This window comes from Anser anser (genome assembly GCF_964211835.1).
Source record: "Anser anser genome assembly, chromosome: 2".
In the NCBI taxonomy this organism is placed as follows: Eukaryota; Metazoa; Chordata; class Aves; order Anseriformes; family Anatidae; genus Anser; species Anser anser.
In genome coordinates, this window is record NC_139721.1 from 37,339,812 (window position 1) to 37,352,859 (window position 13,048).

Below are 13,048 nucleotides of genomic sequence, written 5' to 3' on the forward strand. Positions count from 1 at the left end.
TCATGCTTACACTCAACCCTACTTTCTTTTTATTAGAAACTTTCTATCGTAATGAACGTGGCACTGAGCTTACTCTTCCCACTACTATTTGGCCAAGCTATAGATGTTTATTTTCAGTTAATATTTCATTGCCAATAGGCATTTCCTTTTCCTTCCACGCTTCTTGAACTCCTTCCAGTTCACCTTTATTGGTACTGAAAGTACTTAAATCTGAAAGCAGTAGTCGAGTGCTATCTCATCAGTATTGTATACTGAGAGAGACATCTATCACTTCCCAGGTACATGACACGATGCCTCTGTGTTAGAAGCCCAAAAATTACATTGGATTTTTATTTTTTTTTGTCACACTGCTAGATCTTATTTTATTTACTGAGGCCCATACATCCAAATCTATATGTTGGTAGGCACGTATATTACACCTACTGTATTCCCTTCAGTCACGACTTTGCAATTATAGGAAGAAAAAAAATGCTTGCGTGTGCCTTTCTTCCCTTCTTTATAAATCCATGCTGTTTATTGGTTGTGGATCCATTCTCCCCTAAGTGTTTAGGATTTTTACCTTTTAATATTTTTTCCGCTATATTACTGCAGTCTGAAGTTAGGCTTAGCAGATGGTAGATGACAGGTTCACTCTTTCTCTTCCTCTTCCCCTGCCACTTTTAAAGACCGGTAACGTGTTCCCCTTTCTTTTCAGACCTCTTAGAGCTCACTAATTCTCCAGAAACACTTTAAAATAATTGTCAGTAGTTTGGATAAGTTCATTAGTGAATTCCCTTTACACCCCATGCTGCACATCACAGAGATATGCTCAGTTTCACATACTTAGTTTTCTCCCCCTTAACCTTCCTTATGACCTTCTCTCAACAACTCTACGTACAAGGATTTCTTTTCTAACTGTGCTTTATTTTTCTTTAAAAAAATGCAGTTTGATATATTTGCTGATTTAGAATCATCACTCCTTTTGTTCCTTTCTTCAGAGATTAACAAACCTCTTTTATTCCTGGCAATTCTCTTCTTCCCCTTGTAATTAAAAGTTCATCTAGAATCTACGCACATCTAAGTAGTTGCTATATTGAAAAATACAGGCACTATTGCTAGCAACTCTGTTATACTCTATAAATAAGGTAATTTTATATGTTTAATAACTTATCAGGGGCATAAAATGCAAAAATGTGTTGAAATATAGTTCAGTAAGAGTCAAAATCCATATATTTAACAGAGAAAATTATTTTGTTTTCAGACTTTCTATATTTCAACTGCTTTTAAATTAAATTGTAAGCTCATTTCCCATTACACCACTTCAGTTGCCAAGATAAGTAACAAGGGGGAACAAAGGATTTCCTTCCTGGATTACTTTACTAAATTCATACTTTAATCTCTTGGTAGACGATGTTTTTCAAACACACTCAGCTGTCTGATTGTCAGCTTTATGTCTCAGGAAGTATTCCCAGCAATTCAGGTACAGTAAAGTATCTACCTCTAGCAAGTCTCTGTGTACTATATAACTTTTATAGTCATTATAAAAAGTAATTTATTGAAAAAACTTAAACCTTTTCCAACTCAACTGACTTTTGATTTAAAGGTGTGTGCTCCTGGTTATGGTAATCAGGTGTGGTAGGTGCTTTATTCAGAATTAGGTTTGCTGTTTATATCATGAAGTTTAGAAGCTACAAGAGCAACATCCTCTAAAACATAGCATGTTCACTGAAACAGAGATATCTCAGCTCATGTTTCACAGCTACACTGCCCAGAATTGCACGTATTACAAGGCAGGGGAACTTTTCCCTTTTTTAGATCACATTTTTTCTCCCAGGTACTCTTTTTATTTGCTTTCACTGTAGTACAATGCAGTGATTATGGCTACAGGGTGGATCTGGGGAAATGGTACATAACAAAAAAGAGGAAGCAGTGTATCTCATCGGTATGTGACTGTTCTCTCTCCCTCTGTCTTTCTGTCTCTCTTTTTCTTTCTGTGTCTCTTTCCCTCTTTCTTTTTCTTGCTTGCTTTTGCTTTCTTGCTGTCTTGCTTCCTTGTGTTCTTGCTTCATATACCATATGGCCTTGCTTCATTATGAGATGGAACAGCACTGTTTTAAAAGTGACAAGATCCTTTAATAACAGCAGAGATCATGACCAGGAGGAAAGCTCCTTGTAACAGTGCCTAGTTCTGATTAGCACTGTGACACAAGCGCATGATATTTTTGAGCCAAACCATCGCAATGGGATTTGAACTTGCAATTCGATCCAGAGATGAAGATGCTGCCAGCTACAGTCCCACTCCTGTCATGGATTGTGTGTGGGCAGAGGGCTTCTGATGCAAACTAGGGGACCCAACCCCACTGCAACCACAATAGCAAGAGAAAGAAAAAGAGGGAGGCGTGAGCAGGTGAGGCAGGGACCCTGCCATGCTCCTGAGATGGCCAACTGCTGAGCTCTGGCAGCGGGGGGTGACTTACAGCTGCCTTGGTGTTGCTGCACGTTGTGCTGGTAGCTCAGTGAGTCCTTTGTTCAGACCCTGTGCTGGCACACCAGCTGCCACAGCTCAGCCAGAAACCTTCATGGGGTAAGGACAGAGGCCAAATGATATCCATAGGTTAAAAAACAAACAAACAAACAAACAAAAAAACACAGTTCAGCATTTTGAGGAACTTTGTCTTTCAGAGTATTTTGTAACACAGCCTCAGCTACCAAGAAGAGCTCAGGTACTACGAAGTTTACACCCAGCTTCCTTTCTGAGAGTAAGAACGAGTGACCAGCCAATGCTTGAGGGCTGACAAAAGCATTTAGCGTCCTTAGCCCCTGCTTAGGCTGTCACAGAGACTTACTGATGTTTCCTTTGCAGAGTTATTTGATTATTCCAGGAGAGGACTGCTGGAGGCAAGGGGCTACATGGACCTGCAGGCTGAATCCACCAAGGTGACAGTCATCTTTGAAGAGGCAACTTTGCAGGAAGATCAGAACATATTTCAGACTGATTTACTTCATTACGGTCCAACTTCTCTGGTTGACCATCCGTTTGGACAACAGCTTGATTTAGCTGAGTTCAAATGGGCATGAAAACAAATGATGTAGCTTGAGGCAAGGCGAGGTGCGCCTGATTTACAGAATGTGTAGGACTGCAGCTGGGGACTTGTGAGCTAGTCAGGGAAAGGGCATAGGCAGCCTTTTCACATTGCTGGCCCTGTACATGCCTCTACATATAGCATCAGACCAGGTTAACACAGGAAAGAAACCCCGTTTAATGTACTGGTCAATATGTGTTTTGACTTCATCAGTAGCTGGATCAGGAACCAAACAAGCAGCGTCGTGTTATGGCCTGCAAGGTGACTTCACTGAGGTCAGCTTTATACCAGTCTGGCTGCCCATCAGACTTGGAGGAATGCTTATTTGAGCTGCCAGAGGCCCCCTAAGGCACATTTTTTAGACATGGGATTTTCCCTGTCTCTAATTGTGGCCATAGGAAACTATGCAGGGATTTCCCAGCATAATGGTAGGAGTATGGGAGATGGAGGCTGCAGAACTGACTCTCAGCTCTGGTAAACCCAAGTCACTCTGGGGATCCATGTTCTGCATTACAGGACATACTTCAGGTTTGTCCTTTGGGATTTTGGTTATCTCGTCTCTTGGTCCAAATTTTGCTTTTCTAAATTTGGCCTCCATTCTAGCACTATGCCAAATGATTTCATTCAGGATTCTCCCACTTATTAGGGTAGTTTCTGTGTGTTGCTCTCCTGAAATAAAACAAAACAAAACCAGCCCCCTGAAAGATAACACAGATTCAAACACAAAGCTTTAGGCTTTGGTAATTACTCCTGCATATCAGATGAAGCCCATGGTGCAGAGGAATATAGCTGCAGTAAGCTCACTAAACTTCTGCTCATGCATGGGATGAATCTGGACCTAAGTGCCCACACATTACAAGATTTGGGCACCATTTTTAGTGGTAACTCCAGGATTATACTGGTAGTGTGAGACCAGGCACAGTGAGAAGCACAGAGCCTGTAACATGTTGTTACCATATTCATGCTGTTGATTCTGATTCTCTGATAAAGTTAATTGACTGAGTCAGGGCAAATTTGCTCCACACCTGCTCGGGACAGAGCAAGCTCAACCAGCTCTAATCAATCACTCCCACCAGGAAACTGGCACAAATGGTGGTGGCTCTGTCCGTGCCAGCGGCTGATCTGGGTGGCACTGGTGAAACCACAGCACAAGACTGTGGGATGGGGGGGAGTCCTCCCCAAAGCCACTTCATTTTTAACCCTTAAGGCAGTACATTCCCTCAACCTTTCTAATAAGCTTTGCTGCTCTCAGTGTCACTCACTTAATACTCTGGCAGTATTTCCTTTGGAAAAAAAAAGTGTATATTTTATTTTATTTTATTTTATTTTATTTTATTTTATTTTATTTTATTTTATTTTATTTTATTTTATTTTATTTTATTTTATTTTATTTTATTTTATTTTATTATTTTATTTTATATTATTTTATTTCATTTTCATTTTCATTTCATTTATTATTTTTTGCAACTGGTCCATTACCATACTGATTCTGTGATGGACCACGGGAGTATCTTTCTTGCAGGTACATGCACTCAAACTCCTCCTCTGAGTGCCTTCAGCAAGGAGGGTTGGCTGCAGTTTGCTCTGCCTGCAGGGCCTGTGGATCAGAAAGAGCTCTCCACGCTCAGCATTTGCTGGATTTACTCATCAAGAGACTCACCCCAGTTAGGCATGTATAGAAATGGCAATTAGGCACCCCCAGAGCCTGCCTCAGCCTTTGTTTCTGAAGCCTTTGAGCCTGGGGTGCTCAGCTGTGAGTCTGCTGGGAGCTGAAACTGTGGCTGAGGCTTCAGCACAAAGATCAGGCAGACACCACGGAAGGGCTCAGAGGCCACCTCTAGCCTGTGGGACAGCTGTGTCCTGCTCATGGGCTTGGCCTCTTCATCTCTGGCCACAGCACCATGCCCCTCCGGCACAGCCTTGGGAGGGTGCTGGGGTGCCTCACCTTGAATGTGTCCAGGACCAACTCTTACAGGAGCGACTGAAAACTGCCAAGCCAAGGCAAGTGCCAGATCTGAAATGGGACGTAGAGAGGGAGGATGACACTTGGACATGGCTGACACCTGGACCTGTCTGAGAAGCTGAAATGCTATGACAGAAGAGACCAGAGGCAGGAAAAAAAAAAAAAAAAAACCACTACAAAAAGCACAGCTGACATACGCGAAGAGCGGAGTGACCTTTATGTACATGATAAACTCTGCAGATCAGCACAATGTCCAAAAGCTTGAAGTGGTAGAAGGAAGTAAAAGATGTGTATGACTTTTTAAGCATTTGTAAGTGGAGAAGAGCTGGGGCAAGAACAAGGAGAAAGGTAACAGCTGTAGCAGCTGTAGAAAACCCTAGGGGAAACGAGCAACTCCTTAGCAGAAGACAAGTGGACTTGAAAGGTAGCAACATAAGAATAAATTGTAAGGAAATACCATATATAGATTTGGATCCTGTGAGCTTTCTGTTTACATGTTGTGGCTACACACACTCATCCTGTGCTAAACGCAGGTTTGCATACGTTGCTCCCTAGGTACTGTGGGATCAGGAGTTTTAACCTGGGGCAAGAGGGCACTCAAGGGATTGTTGTGCTTTGTGCTCTGCCTCAGGATATCTTGCTAGTGTCTCCAGATGCTCAATCAGAAAGGCAGGAGACAAAGATTTTAAATTGCATGCTAATGAACAAATTAAGGCACGGGCAGAAACAGTTATTAGTCTTCTTGTCCTCACCCTGGCTGTGATGGGCACAGTAGTGGGGTGCTTCTCTCTGTGCCGGTCTGTGAAGGCATGGGAAGAAGTTCAGCTGTCCCAATGAATTTAATTCCTTGAACATCTGGTCTCCATCTGCTACGGACAAGATGGCAGGCCAGATGGGAACGTCCTAGTGGCTGCAGTCAGCCTGGAGGGCACCTATTGCATCGTGCTCAAAGATATTTTGCAAACGATAGATCACAGGACCTGAAGACCTTTCACAGAACAGATCTAATGCTAGTGTAAAGTTAAATAGTTTTTTTTTTTTTTGTAAGGGAAAGATGTTAATCTAGTAAGAAGTAAAAATGTATTCACTGTAGATCCAGAAGGTAGATCACAATTCCAGGTAAAGGAAGATAAAAGGCAGAGAATGAGCCTGCACACGGGCTGCGCACGTTGTTTAGTTGCTAGTACACACCCTGCCTCTGCTTTCAACCTTTTCAGCTGGCTACTTCCAAAACAGAGTTTGGGAAGAGTCTGCAAAAAGTTCATGCCAGCGGTTTCTCCCAAAGGGCAATATGGACTGCACCAGGTTTAGCTCCCTCCATGCTATGGAGTCCTCTCAAACCAACGTGGAAGGCTTTGTGCTTCCAGAAGCCCAAACTCTCAGCAAGCTCTGTTTTTCTTAATTCAATATTTTCTTAATTCAACACTGTGTGGACGGACTATACCACAGCTCTCATATTATTTTAGGTCTAGCAAATTGACGAAAGACACACAAACCAATAGTGACATCCAAGGGTCACCAGGGGCTTGAGGACACGCAGGCTAAATGCACTGGGTGATGAGTGAAGCCATTCTGCTTGAAAAGGGGTCTGGCCCTAGTGATGTGGGTATCCATCAGCCTGTGCCACTTTCCTGTGGCAGCTAGAGTTTGCTCCTCACCTCCTTTATCTAGGTGTGCAGAGATAGCCTCAAAGCTAGGACCTTCATCACTGGGACTGTTCCAGTTGACAAGTGCAGGATGCACAGTTTCCCCAGGACGCCAAATGATGAAGGGAAATTTGCCCTGCTGAACTGGTTGAAAGAATCAGTACAGAGGGACAGCAGGTTTTAGGAACCAACAGAAACTCAATGTGACTGGTTTCAGTCCTTTAATTTAAAACTTTTTATTTTTATATTTTAACCTTAACAATCAATGGTAAAGACATCTATGCTCAGAGACTGACCATACATCACTTATTGCCATCACTAAGCAGGGTGTGGCAGCTTCTACCTCAGGCTTATAGATTTATTTGTTTTTTTAGTTTTTTTTTTTTTTTTTCAGTTCCAAATCAGTGTTTCTACAGTTTGAATACAAACCTGACTGAGGTTTGGTAGTTGGTAGAAATGCAGTGGAACAACGTCTAGTGCTAGACCACGTTTATGCTATGTTGTGAGGAAAACAGAAATGCATCCAATTACAAATGAAAGTTGGAAAACAGCTGCCTACTGCTGGAATGAAACCCTGGAAGAAAAATGTAAGGCTATTACCATAGGGTAGCCAGAACAGCTTATTTACAAAAATTATTGGCAGTTTCAGGAAAGGATGAGAACTAAAAGTTTTTATCTCACAATATTTTATTTTAAAGGATTTTATATCAGCCTGTATTGTGATTCTTAAGCAGTTACAGAAAAAAAAATTAACAATTTAAAAAAATAAAATAAGTCCACAAAGAAATCATCTGGGAACTAGAAAATGCAAGAGAAATGCTGGAGGAATATTATAATGGCTGGAAAGAAATTGTGGGTGTTCAAACACTGTTAAGGGTTATCATTTATGTAAAACATACATATAAATTAAAGCAAAAGGACATAAAGACTAGCTATGGCCATAGGTGACACAGCTAGTATAGGAAAGATTTATTCCTTTAGGTCAAATTTGACACAGATTATTCACTGAGGTGTTTGAGAAACCTCCCTGTCCTCTCTATTCTCGCTTCCCTGAGACAGCCTTACTGTGACTAAATGGGACATTTTTGTATTTCAGATAATTTTTGCTGATCTGCTGAAACAGCAGGCACCGTTTAGAGTCACACAGTCTCAGCTAAGTGGACATCAGTTTAGCAGTTTACAGTAAAGTGCAGGCTTAGGTAAGCACCCTTTAGTTCCCATTTTCTTCAGTCTGTTGGAAACCGTCACTGAGAAAAAGAAAATGCCTAATGGAAAATGAAAAACGGGCCACAGAGTCAGCTTCTGACTATGTTTAGTACTGCTGTTACTGACTGGTGCCAATGAAACTGTTCTTCAGAGAACACAAAAAATCTTTTATAAATCAAAAGAAATTGAGTACTTGCAAAAAATAAAAGAGGGAGATAAGGCAAGACCAGCATGCCCTAAGAGCTGCCGCCACTTGATAAAAACAATATGCATATCTGTAAGGATATCGGTTGTGTCATGAGAGGTAGCCTGGTGGTCATAGGAGGTTGTAACTCCAGATGGACACATGCTCTGCCAAGAGGCGAGCAGACAAGAGGTATTAAGTCAATTGTTTTGCACAAGACATTTTCAGGCAATAACCAGCAGGTAGAGTTGACTGAGTCCCAAAATATGGCATAGGCAGGAAAAGGATGCATCAGGGCAGACCCAGAGGTCCAAATGACAAATATGCAAATCCAATTCAGCATCAATTCAATTATTTAAGTTAATAGCTCATTTACAAGTGCTTGGAGGTCTTTGCTGTGTTTACTTTAGGAAGGTAATGAAGATGTTGACGGCGTGTTCCTGCTAAGGGAAGGTGTGGGGAAGCGTGTTGTGAGGGGGTGCTGGCACTTGCCCTTTGGAAGCGACTGTTGCGTTGTGCTCCTGCAGCGATGTACCGATCCATTCGCGCACAGGCAATGCATGGAGCAGATCTCTGTCAGGCTCCTTGGCTCTTAATGAGTCTAAACAACAGCTGTTCTTTCTTTCTTTGGGCCAAAGTCAAACGCTGCAGCATAAAACATGTGGGTTACAGTGCCACGGAGGGAGTGTGTAATTCATCCTCCTGTAACTGTTGCAGGCATGTGTACTTGCATGAGAAGCATCTGCATGCACGTGACACTCTAGAGGAGAGAGGAAGACTTATAAAGTATAGATTATGGTTAAAAGGCTCAGAAGAACCTCTGTGAGCATCTGATCTGACCTCCTGCATAATGCAGAAGACTGTAATGAAATAGTATAAACTAGACAAAGTCTTTAGAAAAGAGAATCTTAATGCTTCAGTTTCCTGTGTTAATGCACCATGAGCTTAAGAGAAATTGTTCTAATGACACCTGTTCCCGCTGTTTAAAACATTCAGCTTTCTCCTGGTTTGAATTTGGCAACTTTCAGCTTGTGTTGGGTCTGTCTAGGATGGAGTTACCTTTCCCTGCAGCAGCCCACACAGTGCTGTGCTCTGCACTCATAGCTGGAACAGCACTGGTATATACAGTACGTCCTTGGCATTGTGATGTTATACCTTCCCCAGCTAGGCTGAAGATCATGTTTACTCATGTAACTGAGCCATTTATTTCACACTTGTTGAAGTCGGTGTTTTGGGTTCCTTGAGTTTATCACGCTAAAACTCCCCTCACTGATTCTTTCTGTTTTATTTCTGAACCCTTTCCATACTGCTACCTGCCTTCCTCAGAGGTGGGCAGCAAAACGACACTGTGCTCCAACTGCACTGGTTCATGGGGTCAATGGCTGACCGGCCACTTGAACATCAAGTCTGAATATCCAGCTGTCCCCTACTTGATATTGCCTGATTATATATCTGAAGATTTCACTAGCCCCAGAACTGCACTTGGAACTGGTGCTCAGGTCATTGGTCATTTTTTTCCACCACTAAAATCAGCTGTAATTCTTTGTCACGCTGACATTTGCAAACAAGTCTTTTTTTTTTTTTTCTTAATGATGTAGGCATTATATTACCTTACTTTTAGTCCTCTTGAACTCCTCCAGCACTTCACAGATTATAGAAAACTGTAAGTTTCTTTGCCAACTCTTCTGAGGTTCTTGTCTACAAATTTTCCTACAATGTAACCCTCATCTACATTTTGAAAGGGAACTCACATTCATTTAAATGCACCTGCTATAACTACAAGAATTTGCATATGCACTTCAAATATGCTAAAACTTATGTTTAAATATGCATTGAAGACCAGGGAAATGGTGTTCTGCTACTCACTGATTTTAAAATCAGAAACCACCATTATAATAATTTAATCTAGGTCTGTCTATGAGGATGCTGGAGCAGGTTCAGTGCAAGAAGCAAAGAGGAACAGCCTGACATTGATAAATGAAGTTGTACATTTTGATCTAAGTTTTGCCTGACTTAGACTGCATATTGTATTATTATTATTATTATTATTATTGTTGTTGTTATTATTATTATTATTATGTGCTTGTTAGAAATAGCTTCTACTTCCTGGGTGAGCTGAAGCAGCCATTTCAAGCACACATTTTCTCTTGAAGCCTCTTCAGAGGCTTCAGCTGATGAGAAACGATCACGGTGACAGAAAAATTTCATCAAAGTCTAATTAACTGTTAACATTTTTATGAGTTCTAAATCTTATACACTGTCAGCCACAGAATCACAGAATGGTTGAGGTTGAAAGATATCTCTGAAGGTCATCTGGTCCAAGCCCCCTGCTCAGACAGGGTCATCTAGAGCAGGTTGCCCAAGACCATGTCCAGTTATCTTTTGAATACTTCCACAGATGGAGACTCCCAAACCTCTCTGGGCATCCTATTCCTATGTTCACCAGCCTCACAGTAAAAAGTGTTTTCTTGTGTTCAAGTGGAATTTCTTGTTTTTAATTTATACACATTGTCTCTTGTCTTATCTGTGGACATTATTGAGAAAGTTCTGACTCACTCTTCTTCATTTCTTTTCCATCAGGTATTTATACATGTTGATAGCAAAAAAGTCTTTACCATGAGGGTGGTCAAACACTTAACAAGCTTCCTAGAGAGGTGGTTTATGCCCCATGCCTGTCAGTGTTCAAGAGGCATTTGGACATAGCCTTTAATAACATGCTTTAGCTTTTGGTTATCCTTGAAGTGGATAGGTAGTTGGACTCAATGGGCTTTGTAAGTCCCTTCCAACTGAACTATTTTCTGTTCTGTTCTGTTCTGTTCTATTCTTGATATTGTATTGTATTCTATTCTGTTCTTGATTCCCATGGTCCTGCACATTCTCAATTCTCTTGTTCTGGTGAGCCCACAACTGGACACAGCACTCCAGATATGGCCTTACCAACACTGTAGAGAGGAAGGATCACTTCCCTCAAAGTGTTGGCAATGCACTTCATAATCGTGGGGTGAACTTAGCTTCTGGACACCCACCCAGTTGCTCTCTCACTTCCCCTCCTCACCAGGGCAGGGGACGAGCTCTTAGGTCAAGACAAAGACAGAGAGATCACTTTACAATTACTGTCAGAAAAAACACACAATTTGGGGAGAGTTAATTTAATTTATTGACAATTACAGAGTTTGATGGTGAGAAAAAAGACAAAAGCTAAACACCTTCACCCTTCTCCCCTTCTTCCCAGGCTCAACTTCAGTCCTTCATTCCCAACTCCTCTACCTCCCTTGCAGATGGGATGGGGAATGGGAGCTGTGGTCACTTGCTAACAGTTTTCTTCTGCTGCTCTGTTGTCCTCAGTCTTTTTCCCCTCCCATGGGTTGCAGTCCTTCACAAGCTGCTCCAGCATGGGTCCTTCCTGTAGACTGCAGGGCAATCTCTGCTCTTGTGCACAAAACATCTCCTCTCTCCTCCCTCATTCTTCTCTGACCTTCATGTCTGCAGGGTTGTTCATCACACACTTTTTCGTCTGACAAGAATGTCAGTTGTTCAAAGCATATGAGTCTGCTTCATGGATGGTGCATCCAGCCTGATGGTCCGTATCTACTTCTCCTTCCATATCTGCTTTTCCTTCACAGCCCTTTTGCTATCCATCCCCCAGAGCAAACTGGTCCAGCACGGGTCCCCCACGGGCAGCAGCTCCCCCCAGACCCCCTGCTCCTGCGTGGGCTCCTCTCCACGGGCTGCAGCTCCGGCCCGGGGCCTGCTCCTGCGGGGGCTCTCCATGGGCCGCAGCCTCCTCCAGGCCACATCCACCTGCTCCACCGGGGGCTCCTCCACGGGCTGCAGCGTGGAGATCTGCTCCGTGTGGGACCCATGGGCTGCAGGGGGACAGCCTGCTCCACCAGGGGCCTCTCCACAGGCCGCAGGGGAACTGCTGCTGCCTGCCTGGAGCACCTCCTGCCCTACTGCTGCACTGACCTGGGGGTGTGCAGGGCTGCTTCTCACTCCTCGCTCTGCCAGTTGCTGTGTGCAGCAGATTTTTTCTCTTTCATAAATCTGCTCTCCCAGAGGCGCAAACAACATTGCTTATTGGCTCGGCACTGGGCAGCGGCGGGTCCCTTTGGAGCCGGCTGAAACTGGCCCTTAATCTAACATGGGGCAGCTTCTGGACCCTTCTCACAGAGGCCACCCCTGTAGACCCCTGCTACCAAAACCTTGCCACATGAACCCACTGCACCACTGAGACCAGCTCTGGCCCCTCTGGCTGAGCTCCCAGGCAGGGATGACTCAAGGATTTGAATCCACCACAGATCATTCACCACTCAGATAGAAAGGAAAAACATCTCCAGGCCCTGCACTGCACCACCCCAGCCTGGGGGGACGTGTCAGCCAGACTCACCAGAAAGTGGCCACGCAGGAGCCAGTAGGCAAGGCAAGGATGAGAGAAGCGCTGCCCTTGCTGTTCCCCTCCTTCTCCCCAGCAATGGAGGTCCAGCCACTGATGGCAGCCATGAACTCCAGCCCTGTCCTGGAGCACATGCTGGCTGCTGCCACCCCACTGCTGCCCTACACCACATGCCTGTCCTTGGCATAGACATGGATGTGTCCAGCACAAAAACCCCAGGCCCAGGCTTTCAATGACACTGCCAGCTCCCTCAGCACCTGAGGGTCCCCTCAGGGCCCATGAATTTATGGATGTCTAGTTTGCTGAAGTATTCTCTAATCTGATCCTGTCTCACCTGATCTAACCTGATCCTCTGTCACTAAAGGTCTGTCTTCTTTGTTCCAGAGTTTCTTTCCCCTTGGCCTCTGAGGCCTGGGATTTCTGAAGGCCAGTCTTCCTAGAACCACCATTACCTGGGATGACTGGCAGAATCTACACCAGCCCGAAGTACCGACCTGGATTTCCAGTAAGCAGGAATGGAAATTGCCAAATGATTAGCAATGAGGTCACTAAACAATGTATTTGGTCACAAGTGTGCGTGGATTTCCTGGGATT